This window comes from Sminthopsis crassicaudata, chromosome 1 (assembly GCF_048593235.1).
Source record: "Sminthopsis crassicaudata isolate SCR6 chromosome 1, ASM4859323v1, whole genome shotgun sequence".
NCBI lineage: Eukaryota > Metazoa > Chordata > Mammalia > Dasyuromorphia > Dasyuridae > Sminthopsis > Sminthopsis crassicaudata.
The window spans coordinates 665,854,376-665,878,847 of record NC_133617.1 but is presented as its reverse complement, the minus strand read 5'-3'; the positions used below and the strand labels follow the sequence as shown (position 1 = coordinate 665,878,847).

The 24,472-nt window shown below is 38.2% G+C and overlaps 1 protein-coding gene across 3 annotated transcripts in view; it reads right to left on the bottom strand.

The window, feature by feature from the left end:
• ARF1 (ARF GTPase 1) overlaps positions 1 to 23,178 on the bottom strand; it is a 31,375-nt gene extending 8,197 nt beyond the window's left edge. Inside the window, exons 1-2 of one of the 3 annotated variants that reach the window (XM_074283129.1) lie at positions 22,325 to 23,178; positions 22,044 to 22,159 (exon numbers count right to left, since the gene is read on the bottom strand). The gene's annotated coding sequence lies outside the window, so the exon portion shown is untranslated. Of the gene's footprint in view, positions 1 to 22,005; positions 22,160 to 22,324 lie in introns of all 3 variants that reach the window. The other 2 variants (XM_074283128.1, XM_074283130.1) reach the window with 2 other exon arrangements.
• Positions 23,179 to 24,472: the final 1,294 nt, after the last annotated feature.

Here is a 24,472-nt window from a genome sequence, read left to right as displayed (position 1 = left end):
TAATAGCAAACAAATTTTGTTTTTTGTTTTATTTTTATTTTTATTTAAAAAACAAAACAAAACTGTAAAGGGTGGGGTGAGCAGATTCTAAGATTTCCTTCTAAGATGCTATTGAGAATAAGCTTCTTTCCCCTCAGTGTTCATTTTTCAGCTTTCATCTTAAATTTTTTCACTTCTCTCCTTCAAACAAATTAATGGCCTATTTCATGCAAGGCCAGTAGTGGTTAAGCACAAGTTGGAAATGTCTATATAATGCTGGACAAATATGAAAAGCCATTAAGACCTAACAAGAATTTCAAAGGTGAGAAGCTACTTCTGGCTCAAATCTACACTTGATGATATGGTCCAACTTTGAGTTTCTCCCTTTTTCTCTTTTCTAAAGAAACCATCTTTCCCCAATTGTGTATTAATTCTTTGGAATCATCTCATCATCCTGCAAAATTGCATCAGCCTGTATACACACCTCAGCAGTACCCTATGCCCCTGAGGAATGAAGGGCAGTGAAGAGCTTTTCAACTAACCTTCACTTTAGTACAGCTCCCAAGGCCAATCGTGACTTTTCAAGACAGGCTATATATATATATATATTTTTTTGCATGTTTCAATTCTACCTTAGCCAAGTATATTTCTCCAATTACTTCTGTCTCTGGTGCATACTTAGTACACTGCCTGGCATATAATTTAATAAATGTTTATTGACTGGAAAAAGCATGATTGTTTCCTATTTCTTATATCATAACACTTCTCAATCTCTCTCCCCCCCTAAATTCCTACATAATGCCCCACTGAGGCCAAACTGTTTATGCTTGAATGCATCAGTTTTGCTTGTTAAACAAGAACACTCTTTGCCAAGTCAAATACAGTCTACACTGGCTTGGCAAGTTTCAATTTCAGTGAAAAGTATCATTAAACTCCAGATACTCTTCTGGGTCCCCCCTTAGATTTCACCTAAGTGACTTGTATCATGAAGGTATCTTCTAGTCCTCAATTTCTTCCATTTCAGTTCAGAATAAACACATGTACTTTCCCCAAAATTGGTGGTTAAGAATTTAATGATTCTAACAGTTTCCTTTTTTGGAGACATAGGCAATAGTCTTAAGTGTAAAGTTATTTTTCCTCACCCTGTCCCAAATTGAAAATATTCTCATGTTGACTAGTAATGACAAAATTCTCATGCTGTGCAGGTTTTTGCTACAGTTTATAATCTTCATGGAAACTGATTATAGCATATCTAAAAACATTATCTAATGTCTTTTTTTTAAACTTCAGTATGCCTTTTCACTACCAGTGCCAAATAGTATTTTACCACTTATCAGGGAAAGTCTATGGTATCTTCTTAACAGGGGGAGGGGGGGCGCATGCGAGGAGAATGTATTTTTTTCCCCAAGAAAATAATTCCCAGTATTATTCATGGCACATAATTTTTCCCCTTTAGGTCAGCTAATGCAACATTTTATTAGGAAGAAAAAAGGTCCTATTCAGACTGACTCTGTCTTAGGATACTTCCCAGGTTCTTGCAGGCTTGTGCTTGTTTTTTGACACTTAGCCTAGATGCTGTTATTTCATATTCTCCTTCATCATGATCAGATCTACACTGCTGTGGAAACCGGTACTTCTAGTTCAATTTAATCTTCCTATATATTAGTCAGGAGAGGAAACTGATTTTCCAAAGAGCCTCTCCCACCTGGACATCTGCTTCCAGGAATCAAATGAAATTCTCTGGCAAAAGAGAATGGGTAAGCCACAGAAATGGCAGATTTGTGCAAAATAATTACTGTTTTTACAAGGACCAAAAGTTTCACATTGGGCAAGTTAACAGAAGAAAACAGAAAAAGAAAGTTTCCTTTTTGAGCAAAATCAGGGCTTGTTTATGACTAGGGAATCCTTTTGGGAGAAATAAATAACAGAACAACTAAAAGGGTGAAAGTCATGCCATGAGAGTAGGTAAAGGGCAATGGGAATGTTTAAACAAGAGAAATTAATAATAGTATTCAGTTACTACCTGGGGATATTTGCAGGCTATAAAGCAGTGGTCCTTAAACTTTTTAAATAGGGGGCTGTAGTTTAAGAACCCCTGCTATAAAGCCTCCACCACCAAATTATGTTCTCAAACATTTCAATGTACAAGAATAAGGCGTGTAGATTTAAGTAATGTAATGGACTGGGCTGACCTCAAAGTCAGGAAGGACTCATTTTTAATTTACTCTTAAAAACTCACTAGCGTGACCCTGGCCAAATTAAGTTCCATTTCTCTTGAGGCTTTATTCTTGGATCTCCCAAATGTATTCTGCAAATCCTTTGAAACCTCTTCACTCAGAAAGGACCCTTTACTTCTGGACCTCACAGTGGAATTACCTTTCCAGATCTAGCCCCTCTCCCTTCTAATTCAGGAAGGCCCAGGACAGCCATGATCTTCATTCCTTCTCCAGGTTGCCCTGAACACTTCTACTGGATTTTCTCCACAATGGCTCTGTGGTAATTTCATTTCCTTCCAGTTCTTTGTACCTCCCTCTTGAGTATAGTCTTTCCCCATATAAGCTCCTTAAAAGCAGGGACTGTCTTCCTGCTTATATTTATATTCTCAGTGCCTAGCACTTAGTAGGCCCTAACTTGTTTGACTTCACTCTGTCTCAGTTCTTTCATCTGTAAAATAAGGATAACAGTATCATTCTACATAGAATTACTGAGGATAAAATAAGCATGAAAATTCTTTGAAAATCTTAAAGCACAATATTAACTGTTGGTTATAAGAATTATTTATTCTACTTTATTCAAAGGGGAAGAACTAGGAACAATTCATGGAAATTGAAAAAAAGCAGATTCAGTCAAGGTGCAAAGGAAAAACTTGACAATTAAAGCCAACTTTGAGTCTTTGTTGATCAACTGATTTAAATAGATGCTGCAAATAATATAGAAGGAATTCTTAGCCAGCTATAGATTAGACTAGATTAAGGTAATAACTCAGGGTGCAAGAAATTGGTTTTCACAAATGACATCAGTGTTCTCCCCCCCCTTCATTTATAAGTTTAGTCCATGGAAAATTTTAAGTATTTCAAACAATGTGACTTTTGGGAGAGAGAACAGTTTGTTAAGGCTACATAGCCTTCCTGGGTTCTTAAAGCTTAATGCTATATTTTTATCTTTTGTACAGGCTTCATTTGAATAGATGAAATCTGAATTAACTGGTTTTACTGCTAGAAAAAAAAGATTCTTGTGACCTAAATAAACTTTTGACCTATACCTGTAACCATCTGTATAATTGTATCCTTTCTCTGAACAAATACTAAAAACACTTTTGTAAAAAAGATATGGAATGGATGTGAGACAAAGACGCTTCCATTTCCTCATCTACTCACCAAAATCCTCAAAGACACTGGTATTTCTGGTTATTCTATCGATTAATCTAGCTTTAACCAAACCCGACTGAAATGATAGAAGTATTTTCATTTAACATTCCTAAAATAGATTAGCTAAAAGTATAAGATTTTATAAGTTGCAATTCATTTTTAGCATCTTATATTCAATTCAGAAACACTCAAAGCTATGTTTCAAAAGTTACAAATTAGTTTTATTCATATCATATTCCAGGACCTAGAATAAAAAGCACATCCAGCAAAATCAACTTGTAAGAATGATAGGCACTGTTAAGAATCAACATTCACACCACCAAACCACCGTACATACATAACATGCAAAATCCTATGATAAATGAAAATTTTATTACAGGCATACCCTAGCCTAAGTCCATTAATTGCTTCCTTTAACAACTGTTGCCAAAATTTTTCACACATCTGAAAATGGAGTCTGAAGTTCTAGATTTGACCCATATGGCCCAACAATTACTAGTTGTAGGACACTATGAAAAAAATCACTTCTAGTCTTTGAGACTCCATTTCTTCATCTTTTAAGATCAGAAGGAAAAGCTGTAGAGTACAGTGGAAAGAGTTCTTGCAAAGGGCTTTGTGAACTGTAAAATGCTACACAAATAATAATGCAACTGGTTTTTGTGAAATTATCATAAATCAAATATTACTACAATTTAGATGGACTGGCATTCCAGAGTATGTTTACATATCCAAATCAATTAGACTGCCAAATAAATTGGAAAACCAAATCTTTTAAATAGATTTGTGGTTTTGTATTTTTCTCTCCCCCCTTCCTTTTTCTTTTACTATTTTTAAAATTATATATTTGGAATTTTTTCATTTGAGAATAGATAATGTTGCAAGCGCTCAAATATGACTAGTCCAAGTAAAACATAAACCCCCCCCAAAAAACAAAAAAAAAAACCATATCCCCCCCAAAAAAGCTACCTGATTAGATTAAGCAGTTAAGCAATATTAAACAAAATTAAACAATGGACCCATTAAAGATACTACCAGATACTACAACAGTAACACCACCTGTCATCCAAATCCATATTAAGGCAACACTCCCCCTTCTCCCTCCCAAAACAGAATTTCCTCTACAAAAGCCTCATTTGATTTCTCATTGTAACACAGAAGTATGATTCTCAAAGGCAGAGTTTAAAGCTGGCAAACTCTACCAAGCTCAAAATTTGATCAAGACTGAACTTGCTGGTCTCATTTCCAAAATATATAAAGAACTGATCCTAATTTATAAGAAATCAAACCATTCTCCAATTGATAAATGGTCAAAGGATATGAACAGACAATTCTCAGATAATGAAATTGAAACTATATCCACTCATATGAAAGTGTTCCAAGTCACTACTGATCAGAGAAATCAAATTAAGACAACTCTGAGATAGATACCACTACACACCTGTCAGATTGGCTAAGATGACAGGAACAAATAATGATGAATGTTGGAGGGGATGTGGGAAAACTGAGACACTAATACATTGTTGTTAAGAGTTGTGAAAGAATCTGGCCATTTTGGAGAGCAATCTGGAACTATGCCCAAAAAGTTATCAAACTGTCCATACCCTTTGATCCAGCAGTGCTGGGCTTATATCCCAAAGAAATACTAAAAAGGGGAAAGGGACCTGCTGTGTGTGCCAAAATGTTTGCAGCAGCTCTTTTCGTAGTGGCTTGAAACTGGAAGATGAATGGATGTCCATCAATTGGAGAATGGTTGGGTAAATTATGGTATATGAAGGCTATGGAATATTATTGCTCTGTAAGAAATGACCAGTAGGATGAATTCAGAAAGGCTTGGAGAGACTTACATCAACTGATGCTGAGTGAAATGAGCAGAACCAGAAGATCACTATACACTTCAACAACAATACTGTATGAAGATATATTCTGATGGAAGTGGATATCTTCAACATAAAGAAGATCCAACTCACTTCCAGCTGATCAATGATGGACAGAAACAACTACACCCAGAGAAGGAACACTGGGAATTGAATGTAAACTGTTAGCACTACTGTCTACCTACCCAGGTTACTTATACCTTCGGAATCCAATACTTAACATGTAACAAGAAAATTGGATTTACACACATATATTATATCTAGGTTATACTGTAACACATATAAAATGTATGAGATTGCCTGTCATCTAGGGGAGGGAGTAGAGGGAGAGAGGCTCCGGGAAAATCTGGAAAAATGAATACAAGAGATAATGTTATAAAAAATTACTCATGCATATATACTGTCAAAAATGTATAATTATAAAATTAATTTTAAAAATATATAATTAAAAAAAAAAAAAAAAAAAAGAGAGAGATTGAAGGCCAACCCAGCCAGGTACAGAGGTTCATTACTATTACTATAGACACTAAGTGATTCATCTTTTGGTGAGATCAATCCACAATGCAAACAATTTTAAATGGCCTTCGAACCTCTATAGGCAACTTCTAGTCCCAGTGGAGTGGTAGCAGAATTGAAGAAATAAGGCCAGACGTGAAAGTCCTGACATCAAAGCTAAATTTTCCTCTGCAACTTCTACCCATTATTTCAGTTCAGCCCTTTGAACCAAATGAACAAATGAAATTTTGCTTTCACATAACCTTTTTTCCCCCCTGAGGCTGGAGTTAAGTGACTTGCCCAGGGTCACACAGCTAGGAAGTGTTAAGTGTCTGAGACCAGATTTGAACTCGGGTCCTCCTGAATTCAAAGCTGGTGCTCTATCCACTGATTCACCTAACTGCCCCCTTCACATAACCTTTTAAAATTACTTAAAACCTTTTAAAAACCTTTTAAAGTTACTTTAAAAAGTTACTTTAAAGTTTTAAAGATAGCTAGCTAGCTGTGGGATACCTTCCCCCTCGTTTTTCTCTAGGTTAAATAGATTAGAGCTGTTATGTTTTACATAATATCTCCTTATCTTTAGTCTTTTAGTTTGATAATAATTTTGATTTTTTAATACTAACTAGTCTAAATTATTATTTTTTTGCTGAGGCAATTGGAGTTAAGTGACTTGCTTAATGTCACATAGCTAGGAAGTGTTAAGTGCCTGAGGTTATATTTGAACTCAGATCCTACTGACTTCAGGGCCAGAGTTCTATCCACTTCATCATCTAGCTGCTCTTCTAATCCTTTATAATTATCACCAGTCTGACTCTGGTATAACAGTAACAAGTTTGGAGGCAATATTTGATGCTCACTATGTATTGTTCTTCATTATCCAAGAGCTTTCAAATATCAATGAAAGTCTGAGTTGATAATTTAAGAAATTATGAAAAGGGAATAGCCACACCCAGTTCTCTGGGTACTTGAGGGAAATGACATGACTGACTGGTAATGGGAAATGGAGCTATAATTATATTTTAATAAAGACAAAGGCTTCGGGGGGCAAAAAAAAAAAAAAAAAAAAAAGTACGGAAATACAGAAGAAACAAGCAGTGAAATGGGTATAGAGGCAGAGGACATGGGGACAAGACGTGGGGAGGAAGAGAGGCAGAGAACCATGTAACCATAGATTAAAAATGGGAAAAGACTAATAATTCCTCTCTGGGTCTTGTTGGGGGTTAGTTCATTCACATATTCAAATCCTCTCAAAGTGACCATGGAAACTTTCAACTTAACCTATCCATATCACCTCAAACTTGTTAATATCCTTTGGTCTTCTGTAGATGTCTGAAAAACCAGATTTATATATCATAGAATCAAAAATCATGATAGCAATTACAAGATATCTTATGATTCCACACACATTACCAGTGAATTTTCGGTGATGATAAAATTTGTAAATTAAGCTCTCCAACTTTTTTTTCCCCTTTGTAATCTATTGCCTCTTCAACCTAGGTATTTTTGTGGTGGGGTGGGGTAGGGGAGAGTGGGGTGTTGTGGTAGTCAGTCAAGATACAAATTTAACACACACAATGGGTTCAGCTCTCATATAAGACTCAGAGCTTGAAAGTATTTTAGATGCCATTTATTCATCTTTAAGGAAAAAAAAAAAACTATTCATTTTCTAGTGAGGAAGATAAAGTTGACTTGCCCACAAGCAATCAGTAAAAATTTTGAATCCAGGTTCCCTGACTGCAAATTTAGCACTCTTCTCACTGTCCCTCATTACTAAAGTTATAGTTCATTTGGGACAGATGCTTTCCTATCTTATCTTAGATCAACTCCCTATTAGCCATTATTTGCTCTGTCAAAAAAAAAAAAAAAAAAAAAAAAAGTTTTTTGGCAGAGGTAAAAGAAAAATACAGAGGTGAATGACTAAATTTTCCAATCTCACCATCAGCTATCATCATTCCTTGCCGCTACAAACATCTAATCTTTTGAGTTTTCCCCAATATAAAAACAAAAGAAAAAGAAAAATCAGCCTGCTTTTTGTTATCCTTAAAAAAAAAATTATTTCCTAATCCTCCTTGTCTACTTCTGTAGAATTTTAATATACACACTATGCCCTTTGAAATCTGCTCTCCCAAAATCTAGGGTATGTGTCAGATGATGCTGACCATAACTTTTCTCTACCAAAATCTAAAATGGAATGGTCACTTCTCAAAGTTCACATCATTTCTACCCTGCAAGTCATTCTTTTTTGGATGGTGTAAATTATGTTGAAAATGGGATGTCTTTTTTGAAGAAAAAAAAAATTATTTTGAAGACAAATCAAGAAATCATCAGTTGCTCTGCTTTTGGCAGAGAGAGTTAATCAGGTGCCCCAATAATTGAAGTCCTCTATTGCTACAATATTATGCTTTTGTGCATAATATTCAATTTCCTTACTCTGTCCAGGCAGTTTGTAGCATGCTGCAAATTCAATACTGCTTTAGTTTATGCTTCCCTGATCTTTCACCCAAATGGTTGCTCCCTTTTATTAATATTTTATTTATACAATACTACTCCATCCCTACACCTTCCCTTCTTATCAGGTTTTTTTGACTGAGATATAACTTTCTTGACCGATAATTCAGATATGGGTTTTATCCCAAGTCTCAGTAATACTTATAAATACTTGCACAATGCTCTTAGCTCATCTTTCTTAATTCATTCTTTGTGTACATTTGTGGGGTGAAATCTTAAGGGTTTTTATTATTGACTCCTTTTTAAAAATTCTGTCTCTAGGGGCAGGGCAATTAAGGTGGTGCAGTAGATTGAGCACTAGTCTTGGAATCAGGAGGACCCAGCCTTAGACACTTAAAACTTATTGTGTTAACCTGGACAAAAGTTCCTTAAGCTCGATTGCCTTCCCTTCAAAAAAAATTTTGTCTCTGATTAACTCCTGGGTGTATGTCACTAATGTTCTTGCTATGTTGTGGCCACTGTACAATAACGAAGGTGGATTTATATTAGCATTTTCTTCCTCTATGTGTTCCTAGTAGAATTGGCACTTACTAAGCACAGAGAGAAAACCTGTTCTGATTTTGAGGGATCATGTCACAATTTATTTCAAAGAAAGCAAGATAAAAAATAATAATAATAATAATGGAAATGGTAACAGAAATCACAAATGATGCTAATGTTCCCAAAAGTGAAGAAAATAACTAGTGACCCAGGCCTAATGTCTTATCTTTAAATGGAAGTATGAGAAAGAAACAAGAAAGCAAATTCTTTATAAATGGTATTCAACTGACTGAAAATCCCAAAACACAAAATCCCAGCATTGATTACAATCAAGTGTTTGATCCAGAACAAAAATACTTCTTTCAGACATATGCTTAAAATCATAAAATATTCCTTGACAGATGCAAATCCGAGATTACACTGTTTAATGATTCTTTTTAAAATAGTCCAAATGAAGAATAGGCTATAAAAATACTTAGGCACCACTATCAGAGGTCAACTTTTTCAAGGCCCAAATTAAGAGGGAATTCCTTATTGATACTGAGGGTCCTCTAGAAGTTTTTTCTAGTCAATGCCAAATGCACTAAGCATCACATGAGTCCTTCAATTCAGAAGAGAACAGGTGTAACAATCTCCACAAGAACAAAGAAACTAAATGGATTTTTAAATACCTATTATGTAAATTAGGGCTTTTTAAAACTTTTCCCACCTATGACCCCTTTTCACCTAAGAAATTTTTACTCTATCCCAGGTATATTGGTATATAAAATAGGTCTACAAATCAAATATTTACTGACAAATCCTAATTTTGTAACTCTCTTATTCAGAGACTCCAGGTGGAGTTGCAACAAAATCTGGTTTAAAAGAAGCTGAGGTCTAGATGCAGTTAGATGATTTTTTTGATTTACAGTATATCGCCCCTTTGATTTATAGTATATCAGTATATGAATTTGGGAAATGGAAAATTAGTTGGGCACAAAACTGAAAAAGAGGAAAGGAGCAGGGTATACTTTAGTTAGAATACTACTTATAATCACAAACTCTTTACCCCAAGCAAAAAGCTCCCATTTTAAAAATAAACATTCTCCAGGCAATACTCTGATGACACATCTCAGAACACCACAAACTTTATGGAATTCAAATTGCATGTCACCCGACAATGGAGAAGCAAGCTGGACATAAGGCATTTTAGAGGCTCTAATCTATCTTTACATACTATCACAGTAATTCCTCTCACACATGCTGTATACAGTACTACTGGCTGATCCTTAAATTGAACCTGACCATCTGCCTCTCAAGCAGATCACACACCTCATTCAAATTTCTCCTCAGGTGGTATTTTTGATCTTTCCAAATTATTCTCCTCTTCCGCAAATATCCTTCTGCTGGGTTTTTACTTTGCACTCAATATTCCTGATTTTGTATCAGACTTATCCACATACAAACTGCATGTCTTTCCAAATCATGGAATATACACTCCTGAAGAAGTTAACATTAACCCCACATCATGCTTTACACATAGCAGATGCTTAGTGTTTGTTAAAATGAATAATCAGTCATAAAAGCATAACTTGAAAATTATAATAAACCGATAATCAGCATCACTAAGGGGCGAAGTGAAAAAGAATACTTACTGGACTAAAGCTTCAGGAGGTATTAGGATTTGAACCTTGCCTTTAACACTAGTTTTATATATGACATTAGCCGAGTAAATTCTCAAAGCCTCACTTTTCCCATCTACAAAATGAGTGGTATTTCACAAAATTGTTATGAGAATCAAGTGAAGGCAATATGTAAAGCATATATTTGTGTTAGCTGCTAGACCCTCACATGGTAGGTGTTTTGATGTTCAATGTATTAAAAGCCAATTGTGGTCCTATATTATAGATAGCAATACATAGCTGGAAAAACAACTCACTCACACTAGCAATAACACATACATACTTCTCAATATATGGGACCACAATGAAGGAAAAATTTAGACAATGAAAAAAAAAAGTTCCAATTTATGGATTTAGTTCCATACTAAAATATCAACATGGTATTTCATAAAATTGTATGAAAACAAATTGTACAAAACCAAAGGATAAACTGATAAGAATTTGTCAAAAATAACTTATATTTCCAGATTTTAAATTATGAGAGGGCAGTCATCAAAACAATCTGGCACTAGGAATATATTAAAATCAGACCAACCCAAAGAAAATATAATGTAGAAACAGTAATAGATATATACATATATATGTTTACAGACTCATTAATATAAACAATGAGGAAAGCAGCTGTCATTCAATTAAATGCTGCTGGAAAGACAATCGAAAAAAAAAGTTATATCCATTCTCACAGTAAACACACCAAATTCCAGAGAACTAAATTAAAGGAAAAGCATCATTTGCTTATACCAAATATGGAAAGGATAAAAATTCTTTATCAGGGACTTGTATGTGCAAGAATGTTTGTGGCAGCCCTCTTTTGTAGTGAGTAACCAGAAACTGAAAACTGAGTGAATGCCCCTCAATTGGAGAATGGCTGAATGAATTGTGGTATATGAATGTTATGGAATATTATTGTTCTGTAAAAAATGACCAGCAGGATGATTTCAGAGAGGCCTGGAGAGACTTACATGAACTGATGATAAATGAAATGAGCAGAACTAGGAGATCGTTATATACTTCAACAACAATACTATATGAGGATCAATTCTGATGGACATGGCCATCTTCAACAATGAGATGAACCAAATCAGTTGCAATAGAACAATAATAAATCAAACCAGTTATACCCAGAGAAAGAATCCAGGGAAATAAGTGGGAACCACTACATTGAATTCCCAATCTCTCTATTTTTGTCCACCTGCATTTTTTATTTCCTTGACAGGTTAACTCTACACTATTTCAAAGCCCAATTCTTCTTGTGCAGCAAAATAACTGTATGGACAATATATGCATATATTGTATTCAACATACACTTTAACATATTTAACATGTATTTGTTTACCTGCCATGGAGGGAGGGAGGGGAGGGGGAAAATTGGAACAAAAGGTTTTGCAATTGTCAATGCTGAAAAATTACCCATGCATATATCTTGTAAATAAAAAGCTATTTTAAAAAAGAAACAATTCTTTATCAAAGCAATGGTTAAAATTATTTGGAACAAAGTGATTGGTTTGGTTTAATAAAAACTAAAACAAAAGGCAACTTATTTGCGTGCTCTTTTCAGAAGGCTACATGGAAATACAGAAATCACAAAAACCATAGGTCCTATCTATGACTCAGTAATTCCATTAATGGGAATAAATATATTTCTAGAAAGTAATTAAAGGAAAACAAAGTTGATTATAGAAGTCTATATGCTTAAGCATACTTTTTGCTGACAACTGATTAAGCAAATGACGACAAAGCTGGAGCTGGCTTATCATTTCCCCCCCCCCAAAAAAAAGTAGACCTTTTCTAGGACTTGGGCTGAAAAAGGGAAGAGAAAAATAGGGCAACTGCATGAAAAGATGATAGGACAAACTGAAGATTTTTCAAAGATGAAAATCTGACATTTTTGAAGGCAATGGAGAACTGAAAAATTGGGAAAGAATGGAGACCTCAAGAATTGTGTCAAACATTGATAAAGGTTCCCAATAGAATGAAGAACAAAACTCTTTAGTATGTCACCTACGACCTACATACATTTGTGTAGATTGAGGCTGATCCGTTAATCAATACTCTGGATTTAATCAAAGAGTACCAAATCCATCTAACTACATACTATCACTTAAGTTTTTTTAAAAACATGTTTTATTGATGTCCTTTTCTATCTTAAATATGTATGTCACTACATTACTATAGATTTAATGTTTTATACTATATATTAAAGCATATAATGTATGTTTATATTATATATAAATAAAATATCGATTGAAAGGATATACAATATCCATTAGGTCTTTTTCAACCTACCAAAACATACTTTCCTTTGTAGTAAATCACAGCTAAACAAAACTAACCAATAGACTACACACACACACACACACACACACACACACACACACACACACACACACACACACACGACTGTGCATGCCTCACTTTCAAATGACACCCTCTTTCCCATAAATTCTTCCATGATATCCCCAATGATGCTATACTTAAGAGTCATAAACACTTAGTATATTATGGATACAAGATCTAGCACTCTTGTCAGAAATAGAAAAATGATTCACAACAAATCTGGGATTTATTTGATACATCCCCTATAGAATTGTCCCAGAATCAAGTCTACTGGTCTTTGATTTACACAATATAATTCCATTCTTTGCCTCAAAAATTTTAAATTTCCTGAAACTGTTCAAATTTTTCCAAGATTCTATAAAGATCACAAATGGTGGTTCCGTATCTTGGTATATTATTTTTCCAAACCAAGAGATCTGAAGTAATTTAAATTTGCTGGATCCATGCAACTCTAATTGCTATTCTTTGGCTCTAATTCCTTCAATGTTCTTTATCTTCCAGACATAGAAACAAAACATTTGATAAATAATGGCACCTAATTTATTTTCTTACAATTAAAAAAAAAAACCAAAACAAAATCACCCAGTTAGACTTAGCATTTTTCAGTAGTGATAGCTCAGTCCCTTAATCTCCCAAACTAATTTCAAGCATAAGCCATTTTTTGTATTCTGATTTAAAAAAACTATTTCCATTTTTATAATATATATGTATACATATATACACATATACATACACACACACACACACACACACATATATATATATATATATAATATAAATAAATCTGAGCACTTGGGAAAACTTCCGGCTAAATCACAAAACTAATATTAAACAAGGTTTAACATTTCTGCCCTCTTTGGGTTCACTAATCTTCTAATCATATTCTCTTATTTTCAGGCAATAAATTAACTATCTTTTTCTCAAATGTTTCAAAATCTATTCTAAAACCCAAGCAAAGACTCTTAGGATACGAGCCATTCCTCTCTGAGTTCACTTTCCTCCTACAAGTTTTTTGTTATTTATGCTCATAATTTCAACTAGTTCTTCCCTCTATCTCACTCCCCCCCAAAAAAAAAACTATACACACTGAGGCCTAAGGTAGCAATTTTACTTTCAGTTCCGTAAAGCATGTCATGGATCATTAACAAATTCACAAAAGCTTTCTTTCAAGCACTTTGCTACCTTTAACTGTGGAAACTTCTGTCTTATTATGGAAAACTGTTCCATGGAATTTCCATTAAGACTTAAAAGCTATCTCAATTTCTTAAATTTATAGGAATACTGCATAGGATCATTTGGTCATTCTTCCCTCTCCCATTCTTCTAAGTGACCATGCCTGTCTTGTCTTCCAAGTGCCAAGAGGAGATCAAACTTAGCTGTCCTAATTTTCCCATATTGTATCAAACAACACTTTCTTTTATTTCCTTAAAGACTATTTTTTTTCAGCTTCAACTGAAATCCTACAAGTTTTAGTATTGTTTCCCGTTCAAGTTCACCCTAACCACACCCCTTTAAAACATTAATGAATTTGACTTCATCTTCCTTCAGAGAAGCTGGCTAATATTTAACTGCACAACACAAACTTGAACTGACAAAAGGAAGCGAAAATGCAACTTCCAACAGAAAACACCAAGTCAAATCATTAACAAGCGCACCTAAGCTTAATAGCTTCATGTTGTTTCCTCTTTTTAAGTAAAGCACTGTACAGAACATCAAGATCTCAACTAAATTTTAAAAACATATGGTTATTTACATCAAAAATATGCTAAAAAAAACCAGACCCGAGAAATGTTTCTAGAAGTTTCTCAAAATCATTGCATTCTGATTCATTTTAGCTACTATTAAAATAGGTAAGCAAAGATTGAGCTCCTAGAATTTCAGAAAATATTTAAGTTTAAGATGTAACCCAAGGTTATTTTTGATCAGCTACCCATTCCAAAAACTCCACATAATTCTACAAAGAGAGTTTTGGGAGTCTTAACCTCTCAAAGTTGACAAGCAAGTAAAAGCCAGTCATCTATGCAACTATTCTAATACACATCACTTGTTTAGGAAATTCTAAAAGTTTAAAAACAAAAAACAAAAAACAAAAAAACTGTGAGGGAGTGGGGGGAAGGACCAGACATGCGATTTTATAGGCAAAGAAAATTTCTAGTAGGAAAATTCCCTCTACCAAAGCCTGGGGCAACAAGAGGTTTTAAAAGATCTATCCAAGGTCACAAAGCCAACACCACAGGAAAGGACTATGGGGTATGAGTGGGAGAGATTGTGATTATAAAAACTGTACAACTCAGAATAAAACCAAAAACGAAGAACTACAAGATCAACTTAAAATCTTTGAGGCAATTTCATTTAACATGTTACTATTTGGTGCCATTCTCCAAATAGGGAATATTGCAATGCCCAATTCTGAATAAAATGATAATACACATGCAGAGATGCAATGTGATTCTTTTTATAGCCAACACAACTTCCTCAGGTTTGCTTTCTCTGGGATTATAAAATAATTTTTTTTAAGGTTTAGATGAACTATCAAAAGTTGGACGTCATTATCTACAAGGGACTATGTCACTTAAAAAAAAAACCCACTTTAGTTTATTTTATTTTATTTTTTTGCTTTTCAGGCATAACAAAAGCAAAAACAAACATCCCTTTAACAAAAATAAGGCCCAAAATACTTGTACTTTCTCATTTTTACAGACAGGTGAGGGAGTGAGGAAGTATTTTTTCTTCAACTTGAAGAGAAAAAACACCAAATAATAAAACCATTGCTATGAAATAGAGAAGGTGGAACCTAGGAAAACAGGACATCATTTCAGTCTCTCTATCTCTCCCCCCTTGCCCCCCGCCTCGATAGACTGGGCAAGGGCTACTGACAGGATTGTCTGGCTGGGCAATGACTAATTTTGTCGTGCAACTTTTGGGAGGGCCTATTTCTTCCTCATAGTTTTTCAATGTCGAATTTATATCACCAATACCCACACAAAAGTATTAAATTATCCTCATCATTCTGGCACAGTATTTAATGCACAAGTTCTATGAAGAATGAATGATGCCTTTTCAGCATATGCCCATTAAAGGGCTTCAGTTAAGGAAGAAATGGCATTCTGGAAAGCAAATCTGAATTCCCAAATTCACTAAATGGTGAATACACTGACTTAGCAAGATCACTACATGTCACACACTTTGAGGATATTGGAGTCAGGGAGAAAAGGTCCTATGTACTTTCTTTTTGCAAAGAACTGGAAATAAAATCAGTGCCCCTCCATATTATTAAGTTATAAAAAGGGATGGACATTCAAAGAACCTGGGAAGACTTATATAAACTTTGGATTCTAAACTCCTTGAAGGCAAGCGTTAATTATCTCATTTTGTATTTTCAGCACTTAGCTGTACCTGGTACATACTAGGTTTTAAAAAAGGTTTACTGACAAATCCAGGATGAAATGAATGGGACCAGTAGAACAATTTACACAAAAACTGTAATAATGTGAAAAACAAATAATTTTGGAAAATTTAAGAACTTTTAGCAAGGTACTGACCAGTAATAACTTTGGAAGACTGATGATCAGATGAAGCAAGCTTTCTATATTTTCAATAAATGTGTGAACTTGTTTGGCTTGATTATATTTACTTGTCATAAAATAGCGCTTTCTGTTTGGAAGGGAGATTTTTTTGGAGGGGAAGGGAATTATAGAGGTAGTGATCAAAAAGGAAAGAAAAGAGCAATATTAATTAAAACAAAAAGTTCAAAAAAGGGAACAGACAAGGATAGTTTATTAGTGTATTAAACTTAAAATATAGCTTTTCTTTTTAAAAGTTCAGTTTCTATTCAATCCTATTTGTTCTTTATATAATGAAATTTTCATGTTTGTCAAGTTCATGATTTTTAAAAAAGTTTTTAAATGATAATAGACTAGATGGCTTCTGATGTCTTTCATGTTTCTAATTAGTGTTATTAGAAGATAATTTTGTCAAGGAACAGATTCTAATCATTATCAAAATGATCAGTTAAGTTCAATGGTGCACTGACATTCTTGCATATGTAACAAATACCTAGACAAGATCTAATATTTTTGGCTTATGACAAGTATTTTAGACAAATCTAAGACTGTCATTAAAAAAGATTTTTCTATTTTCTACCAATATACTAAGCAATATAATAAACAAAGGCTTCAACCACTAGTTATAAACTGTATATTTGTATAGTTATACTTAATAAATTATATTTTTATTAACTATGTCTATAATTTTGAAAAGATATCACACCTTCAACAGAAGTTGAAAATGACGAAATTATCTGAACATTAAATGCCAAACTGTATTCTCTTCTACCTGCAAAAGGTAGAAAGCTATTACTTCACAGGAAAATTGTTTTGATAGCAATTTTTAAAAGAACATTCTTTATTCCCCCCCTCTTGGCATTAATAACCAATCACACCTGCATTTTTACCATTCAGCCTTATTTTCAGGAGAAAAAAATTTTGGCTTCATTTATTTGCACCTATGGCATTTAAATTAACAGAACAACAAAAAAACCTGTGAAAGGAAAATAATGAATAGCATGGTACAGAAGGTAAAGCGCTGGCTCTGGAGTCAGTACCATCCCTACTTCTGTCATTCCAGAAATTATAGTGCTGGACTAGATGGCTTCAGGTCTCTTGCAGCTCAAGATTCTGAATCGAAGATCCTATGACAGTATGTTTTCAAGGTCCTGGATCTAAAATCCTATGGACATGTTTTATAATTTCTACCTTGAGAAAAAGTATAACCTACCTCACAACGTTATGAAGATGTTTTGTGAATCTGTGTTAAATTACAAATGTCACTTGACTTTCAACCCTGGGAGAGGGCAGTATACATACTTGCCCAGAATCAGACATCTATCTAATAAGTAGCTGAGGTTCAATTGACTCCTGTCTTCCTAACTCTAGGCCTCAAGAGAGGGGGGCCTGTACCTCTCACTGTACCACCAGCTACTTGGAAACATGTTAATACCTCTTGTGAGGAGCAACTTGGGTGGATCATAGGGTATATAGCATAAAGCTAAAAAAAGGTTAGAGACGAGTTGTCTATGATTTTAAATGCTGAACAAAGTCTATATTTGATCCTGGAGATAAGGAGTCCTGATTGTGACATTAACAGACCCGTGCTTTTGGGAAATCTCTGGCAGTTGTGTGGAGGGCAATGGAATGGCAAGGGGGAGAGGGAGACTTGCTGAAGTTATATATATAGCAGCAGTCCAATGGAGGTAATAAAGGTCTGAACTAGGGTGGTGGCTGTGCCAAAGGAGAGAATAAAGGCCAAATACATAGAAAAGGAAGGAGGACTAAATTTGGCAACACTATGTGGTGAAAGGGTTAGTCCAAGTCATTTCATCTCAGCATTGTCATTTACTATTGTCATTACATTGTCATTTACTATTAATGCTATTCTCTGCCTCAGTTCCATTTGTAAACTGAAGAGGGTGGGATGAGATACCCTCCTCCAAGTACCTCAAGTCTTAAGAGCTGTGATGTTTGTAATATGTGAAGTGTAGATAAACAGCATTCACTTCACAGAGATGTAATGAAAATAAAATGAGAAACCAAAGTTAATCTATGCTAACTAATTTACCTGCTTTCCCATGCAAACCATACAAAGTAATGCAACCACTGCTTCAGGGTCATATTGTATTTAATTACTACTAATACTGAACAGGTCCTGTCAACTAAGCTTTTCCATTCCTATGTCTACTTTTCATAAAACATTTCATTCTCTTCTTTGTTAGGCTGTAACTTCTGATCTATTCTTCCTTTTCAATTTGCTATTTTGACCAAAATCTTGGATACTAGATAAAGTCATTTAGAATTCTTTGCAAAGTTAAAACATTCTTTATGAGGGTCTATCCAATAAAAAAAAATACATTTTTATATTCTGGAGAGGTGAAATGTTATTGCATTAGAAAAAAGCATTTGTAACAATTAGAAGGTATGTATAAACCTAGGATCATTTAAAAGCAAGTTCTATATTTCTTATTTACAAATTGTGAGAAGACATTTAAAATCTATTACTGTAAGCACTTTTACTTCTGCAAGGGGAAAGGATATAATTAAAGTACATCTTAACTGCTTTTTAAAAAAATAATAAAAGGTCATTTTTCAGACAGGTTAGGCTAGAAAAAACATTTGCAAATTCTCAATTGCCTGTGCTAATGGGGAATAGCTGTAACAAGTCCATAATGAATTTCAAAAACCAAATAGGAATAAATTTTAAATTCCCCTTCTAACAAAACATTATTAACATAAAAAACCTGATATTTGATCCCTTTTATATTTATTTTCCCATATGTAGTCACATGATACAAATTGGATGATTGGGTCTGATGAATTGGGAAATTAACTTATTTGTAACTACAGAAATTCCCATCTCTGCATTAAAATTAAATTTAATTTCACATTATAGCCTACATGTTATGATATCATTTTCTAAAATACTTTAGAGTAATAAAAACAATGCCCTCTCAAGGAGATATATCTACAAAGTGCAGATGAGTACACAACAATGTCGTTAAGGTAACTATAGAAAAATAAATCAAATTATTCAAAAGAATAAAGGAGTAGAAAGAAAAAACCCCTATTTACCTGCAAAACACAATAACCAAATCTGTTTCTAACAAAAATACACCTATAATATTAAGATAGCAGTACACAACACAGCTTGATTTTTGTCTTTTAAAAGAAGGTTCACCATAGCAACCAACCTTTTTTTTTTTTTTGCAAGCACTTTTCCTCCAAATAAAATTTATTGTTAATTATTTAAGAGCAAGGGATGAAAAAGCTGGTATTGTAACTTTCCTTAGTTCCAAGTTACTCCTATCTTAAGCAAGAAGTGGCAGGTACTAGGGTGTGTGGAATGTCCTTGTCATATTGTGTAAGAGGTAAAGTGAATGCTTAGATCACATGATTAAAAATGCAGAACTGTTAGGTTATAGGGCCACTGTTCAGCGCTGACTACAAGCCTTAGGTTCAGTTATTTCTGATCTTTTAGGGTTGTAACAGTTTCAGCTCTCTTCAGCTAAATAACATTGCTAAGAGTAGGCCAAAACAAACCAAATTTTTTAAATAGCAGGGAAAAATCTGTGATATCCCTTGATATAACCATTGATAACCCTTAAGATTCAGGGGTTGTAATTGGACTATTTTGTCCATGTATTTCCTTGAAATCCTTAAAAAGTGTATTCCAAATACTGGAGATAACACATTTCAGTAACATGTGAAGATAAACTAGGCGTGGGATTAATTTTTAAACTTTTAAATTACTTTTAACTTTGACCCCAATTAACAACTGGCATTTCAAAGTCTAACTTTCTAAACCATTGACTAATGCTAAAAACTAAAACTGACAAATTCATGCTGTCATAATACTTCGTTTTGGCTGAGGTAAAGAATAATACCTAGGATTAGGTAACCATCAGTTAGATGGGCAATAGTATCTTTTATAACCGATTAGAAACACTTGAAAACACCAAGATAAAAATCAGTATTTCGCAAACTTCTGACGACTTGTTATAAAATAACCGCAAAACTGTTGTCTGCTCTATAGCTCTACTACTAACTAGCTGAACGATCTTATTTGTGTCATTTAACTCTCTCCCACCAATGTTCATTTCTAAAATTAGCAAACTGGTTGACAAGATTGCAACAATCGTTTTGACTAAAATCTGACAAATTCTAAGAATTATTTCCAGTAGCATCTGAAAATAATCTGCAAACTTATCAATCTTCACAAATTCACTTAAATTTCGACTTACTTTCCACTTCTGTGAAATGGAGAGACTGCCACCTAGCTCAAGGTGTGAATAAATTAGTTAATATTAAGTGCTGTGTAATTAAGTTATTATTGGAATTGAATTTGTCCAAGCTATTCACAACTGGAATTATGCAATAGGAAGCGCTCAGCAGTCACCCCCCCCCCAGTGACTAAAACTGTGCATTTCTGTCAAGAAGGTTAAAGCTCCGCTCACTTGGTGATATTAGTCTCTCAAATATGGCACCGACATTTAGAGGAAAGTCTGCTACTACCCAGGAGTGGAATTAGACCGGCTGCGAAGAACCACAGACTGCACACCACATTCCCGAAAGCTCGGCCTCGGATTTCTACAGGACTGGCCGGAACACGAAATTTTTATAGGATATTTACTTTGTCGAGTCGTTAAAGCGGGTAATTTCCCTTAGCCCCCGGAGCGGTCCGGTACGGGGGTGGGTGGGGGTGGAGGGAGGGGCTAAAATTCTAAGTGCCCCCGGAGAAGTTGGGTCGTGTGACCTTGGGCCAGTCACCTCCCTCCGGGCTCGCACGGAAGGGATGCGAGGGCAGAGCGTATAGACCCGGTCCTCGGTACGAGGCTACAGAAACCAAGTGTTGTGCACGGCGGGGGCACCTCCAGTCCCCCTGCTCCGAGAGGGAACAGAAACTGGACCCGCTGGCGAAACCTCGTCGTCCTCCTCCTCCCCTTCTTCCTCCACCGCAAAATGACTCAAACCCTTCACTTCTCGGCTCACTGCCCTTCTCCGGCTCTCCCTCTCCGAGTCCTCCAGAGTCAGGCCGGGCTGCGGCCCCTCCCGGGGTCCCTCGGCCAAATATGGCCCCTCGGTAACACGGAGGCCTGGGAGAGGGTGATCCTCGACCTCGGCGGCCTTTCCTCCCGCGCCTCCGCCCGGGGCGGGGGTGGGGGAGCAAAGGCAACGCCGCAGAGCGTACAGGAGGCCTCTGGACTCAGTTTCCCCATCGGCGGAAGTGAGGGAGGAGGGAAGCTTTACGTACTCCCCCGTTCCACTCAGGTTCTACGAGATACTCACTAAAGGTCCGCAGACCCCTCCCGCCCCAACCTCGGGTTTCGCGGAAGGGGAAAGGGAGGGGAGAGAAGGGGAGCTTCGGCCGGGCGGCCCCGGCCCCGGCCCCGGCCCCGGCCCTCTGCCTCCAGCATAAGCGAGGCTCGTCCGACCCGGGTCTGCCGAATTCTCGGTTCCCAAGTCCCTAGCGTCAGGGTTCTCCCTGCCCCACCCCAAGCCCCGTGGCCCCGGCCCGGCTCCGCGCTCTCGGGCGCCCTGGGGGCAGGCCTACCCCCCCCGCCGTGGGCCTCCCACAGTGGGAGCCGCGGCCTTTCTCGTCACGGGCCTCCCCGGCTGGGCCTGACCGCCTCGGGCCTGGCCTTGCTCGGGCCCCGCTCCCGTCACCTTCCCTCGCCCGGGCCCCCGGCACCGGGGAGGGCTGTGACGCTGCAGGGCAGGGGTCCGGGGTGGTGGAGGGGCCTCGCCTTACCTCCCCACTTTTAAGCCTCGGGATTCCCGTCTCCTCACCCGAGAGCGGCCGCCGCTCCTTCTTTTTATCGGCTCTCCAGGCGTTGGTTTCGCTCCCACAAGATGGCGGCTCCCGACGGCAGCCACGTCAGTGCCAGAGAAGGCCGTGAAGGGGGCTGGGTAATCGGCGGGCTACGTCACCGCTTCACCCCGCCCACTCCCCTACTTCCCGCCCCACCCTTCCCTCTATCCCTGACCCCTCCTCCTCCCTCCCTCCCTCTCCCACCCCCTTCCCTAGATTGCGGGTGAAGCGCTTTCGTGCCGGCTAGTCCTCTCCCTACCTCGCTCCTCTCCCTCCCGGGGCTCTCCGCGTTCTCCGTCTTATGCGCACGCTCCCAGTGCGCTCTCCCACTCTTTTCCACTTTTCTTATGCGCACGCGTGCGTACCTCTCGCTCTTTCTCCCGGCCCTGCCTAAATCAGGTCGCTTCCCTGGCTCGAGCCGGTCTGGACCCGGGGATCTCAGGTTGCGCATGCGGCCTAGACCTCTTGCGCTCCCTGCCCTGTGTAGACCAAAGCAGGTGGTGGTCGGCCTCGTTTTTCGCCCCGTAAAGTTGTTCGTAAATCGAAGCTCTACGCATAAAAACACTGTTAGAGGGCACCTCCGACCTCCCATCTCCCTCCCCAATCCGGATTCCCTGAGAAATAGCTTCAACAGCCCTCCTCCGCATTCTTAGTCTGTCTTTTTAAGGGGGAAACGTTCCCTCCAAGGCAGTTCTCGGCGCTGGGTCACCACCGGCCCCGGCTGGCCGGTAAGGCCACCCCAGGGACTGGACTGGAGGGTCCCGCGCCGGTGCGGGGCCGCTGTAGATACCGCCGCAGCCGCAGTTTAATTTTTCTGCCTTCAAGGAAGCTGAGGAATCACAAAGAGCCTTTGGAGCCCGCGCGATGTCCCGCGGGGACTCTGAACCCTGGCCGGCCAAGTCCTAGTCAAGCGGCCCTTCCTCGGGTCCCCCTCCGGGACGTGATTGTGAAGGCACAGGCACTGCATCATCCGGCAGTCCCAAGCCTTCATTAAGGGCCCACTAGGCGCCGGCGCTGCGCCTGGGAAGGGAGAACGGCCAGAGGCGGCTTCGCCTCGAGGAGCCCCAGTCTCTCCATCCTTCTCTTCTCTATGTACTCCACAGCATAACTACGGCATCCGCTTCCCCTCCACCCCCCATTGCGGAGAGTCACAATACAGGGGTCATTTAGACATTCAGGCCCAATAGGGAAGGCGAAAGGGCCCAACTGGCTGGAGTCCGCTCTCCAGGGGGTCTCAAATCTTAGAGCAGCTTTTTTGTTTGTTTTGTTTTTTAAGCTAAAACCTAACGGTTATTAAGCCTAGGCTTAAAAACTTCACTCCGACCTCTCTGAGGGGCGGCCGGGTGGCGGTGAATAGAAATCCACACCTTCCTGGTGATCAGCCTCAGGCACTGATTAGCCCGGGCGGTCACCTCCCCCGCGGGCCCCCGCCGCCTCCTCTCTAAAACGAGCTGGAGGAGAAACGTCCAACCAGCCCCTTATTTCTCCAAGAAAACCCCGAAAGGGCCTTGAGGGCCAGCCTCTGCGGCAAGCTCTGGGGTACTTGTGCATCTTCACTGATGGCGTCTGTGGGGGGGGTGGCTCACGCATAGTCCAGCATTTACTCGGTGCTACTATCGGGAACCAGGAGCAGAGTCGGAATGGGAAGCAGCAAGCTCTTTCCTCTATGTCAGGTACGTGAGGTTCCAGGCTGACGCCATGGAATCCGGGCTTTAGAGGGAGGAAGGAGCCCACAAGCCATCTGCCCCACCCCCTCAGTTTACAAATGAAGCTGAGATCCAGAGATCCCAGATAATAAGCGATGGCGGTGGACAGAACGCTGGCTCTGGATTCAGATCTGGCACTAGATGTGCGACCCGGGCGTATCCCTGAATGGCTATGTGCCTCAGTTTTCTTAGCTGCAAAATGGGAATAACTACAGTACTTACCTCACGGGGTGAGGATGGAATGAGATAACAATTGTAAAACACTTAGCCAGGCCTGGCACACGGTCGTTGCTGTTCAGTTTTTCAGTCTAGGCCAGTGCTTTGTGACCCATTCTGGGCTGTCTTGGCAAAGACGCTGAAATAGTTTGTCATTTTCTTCTCCAGCTCATTTTACAGAGGAGGAAACTGAGGCAAACGGGGTGCAATGCTTTGTCCAGAGCTTCCCCGCTGGGGAGTATCTGAAGCCAGATTTGAACTCAGGAAGATGAGGTTTTCTGACGGCGGCCTGGCACACTCTCCACTGCACACCCAGACCCGGCTGGCCCCTGCAGGTGGTTAAGAAATGCTTGTTTCTGTCCCCCACCGTGGTGCCATCACACTGAAGATTTGTGGGGGCGCATCGAGGCAGAAAAGCAGACTTTCCAGCAGCCCTGATCGGTACTGGCCCCCCTGGGTTGAAGCTCCGCTGTGACCTCCAAATT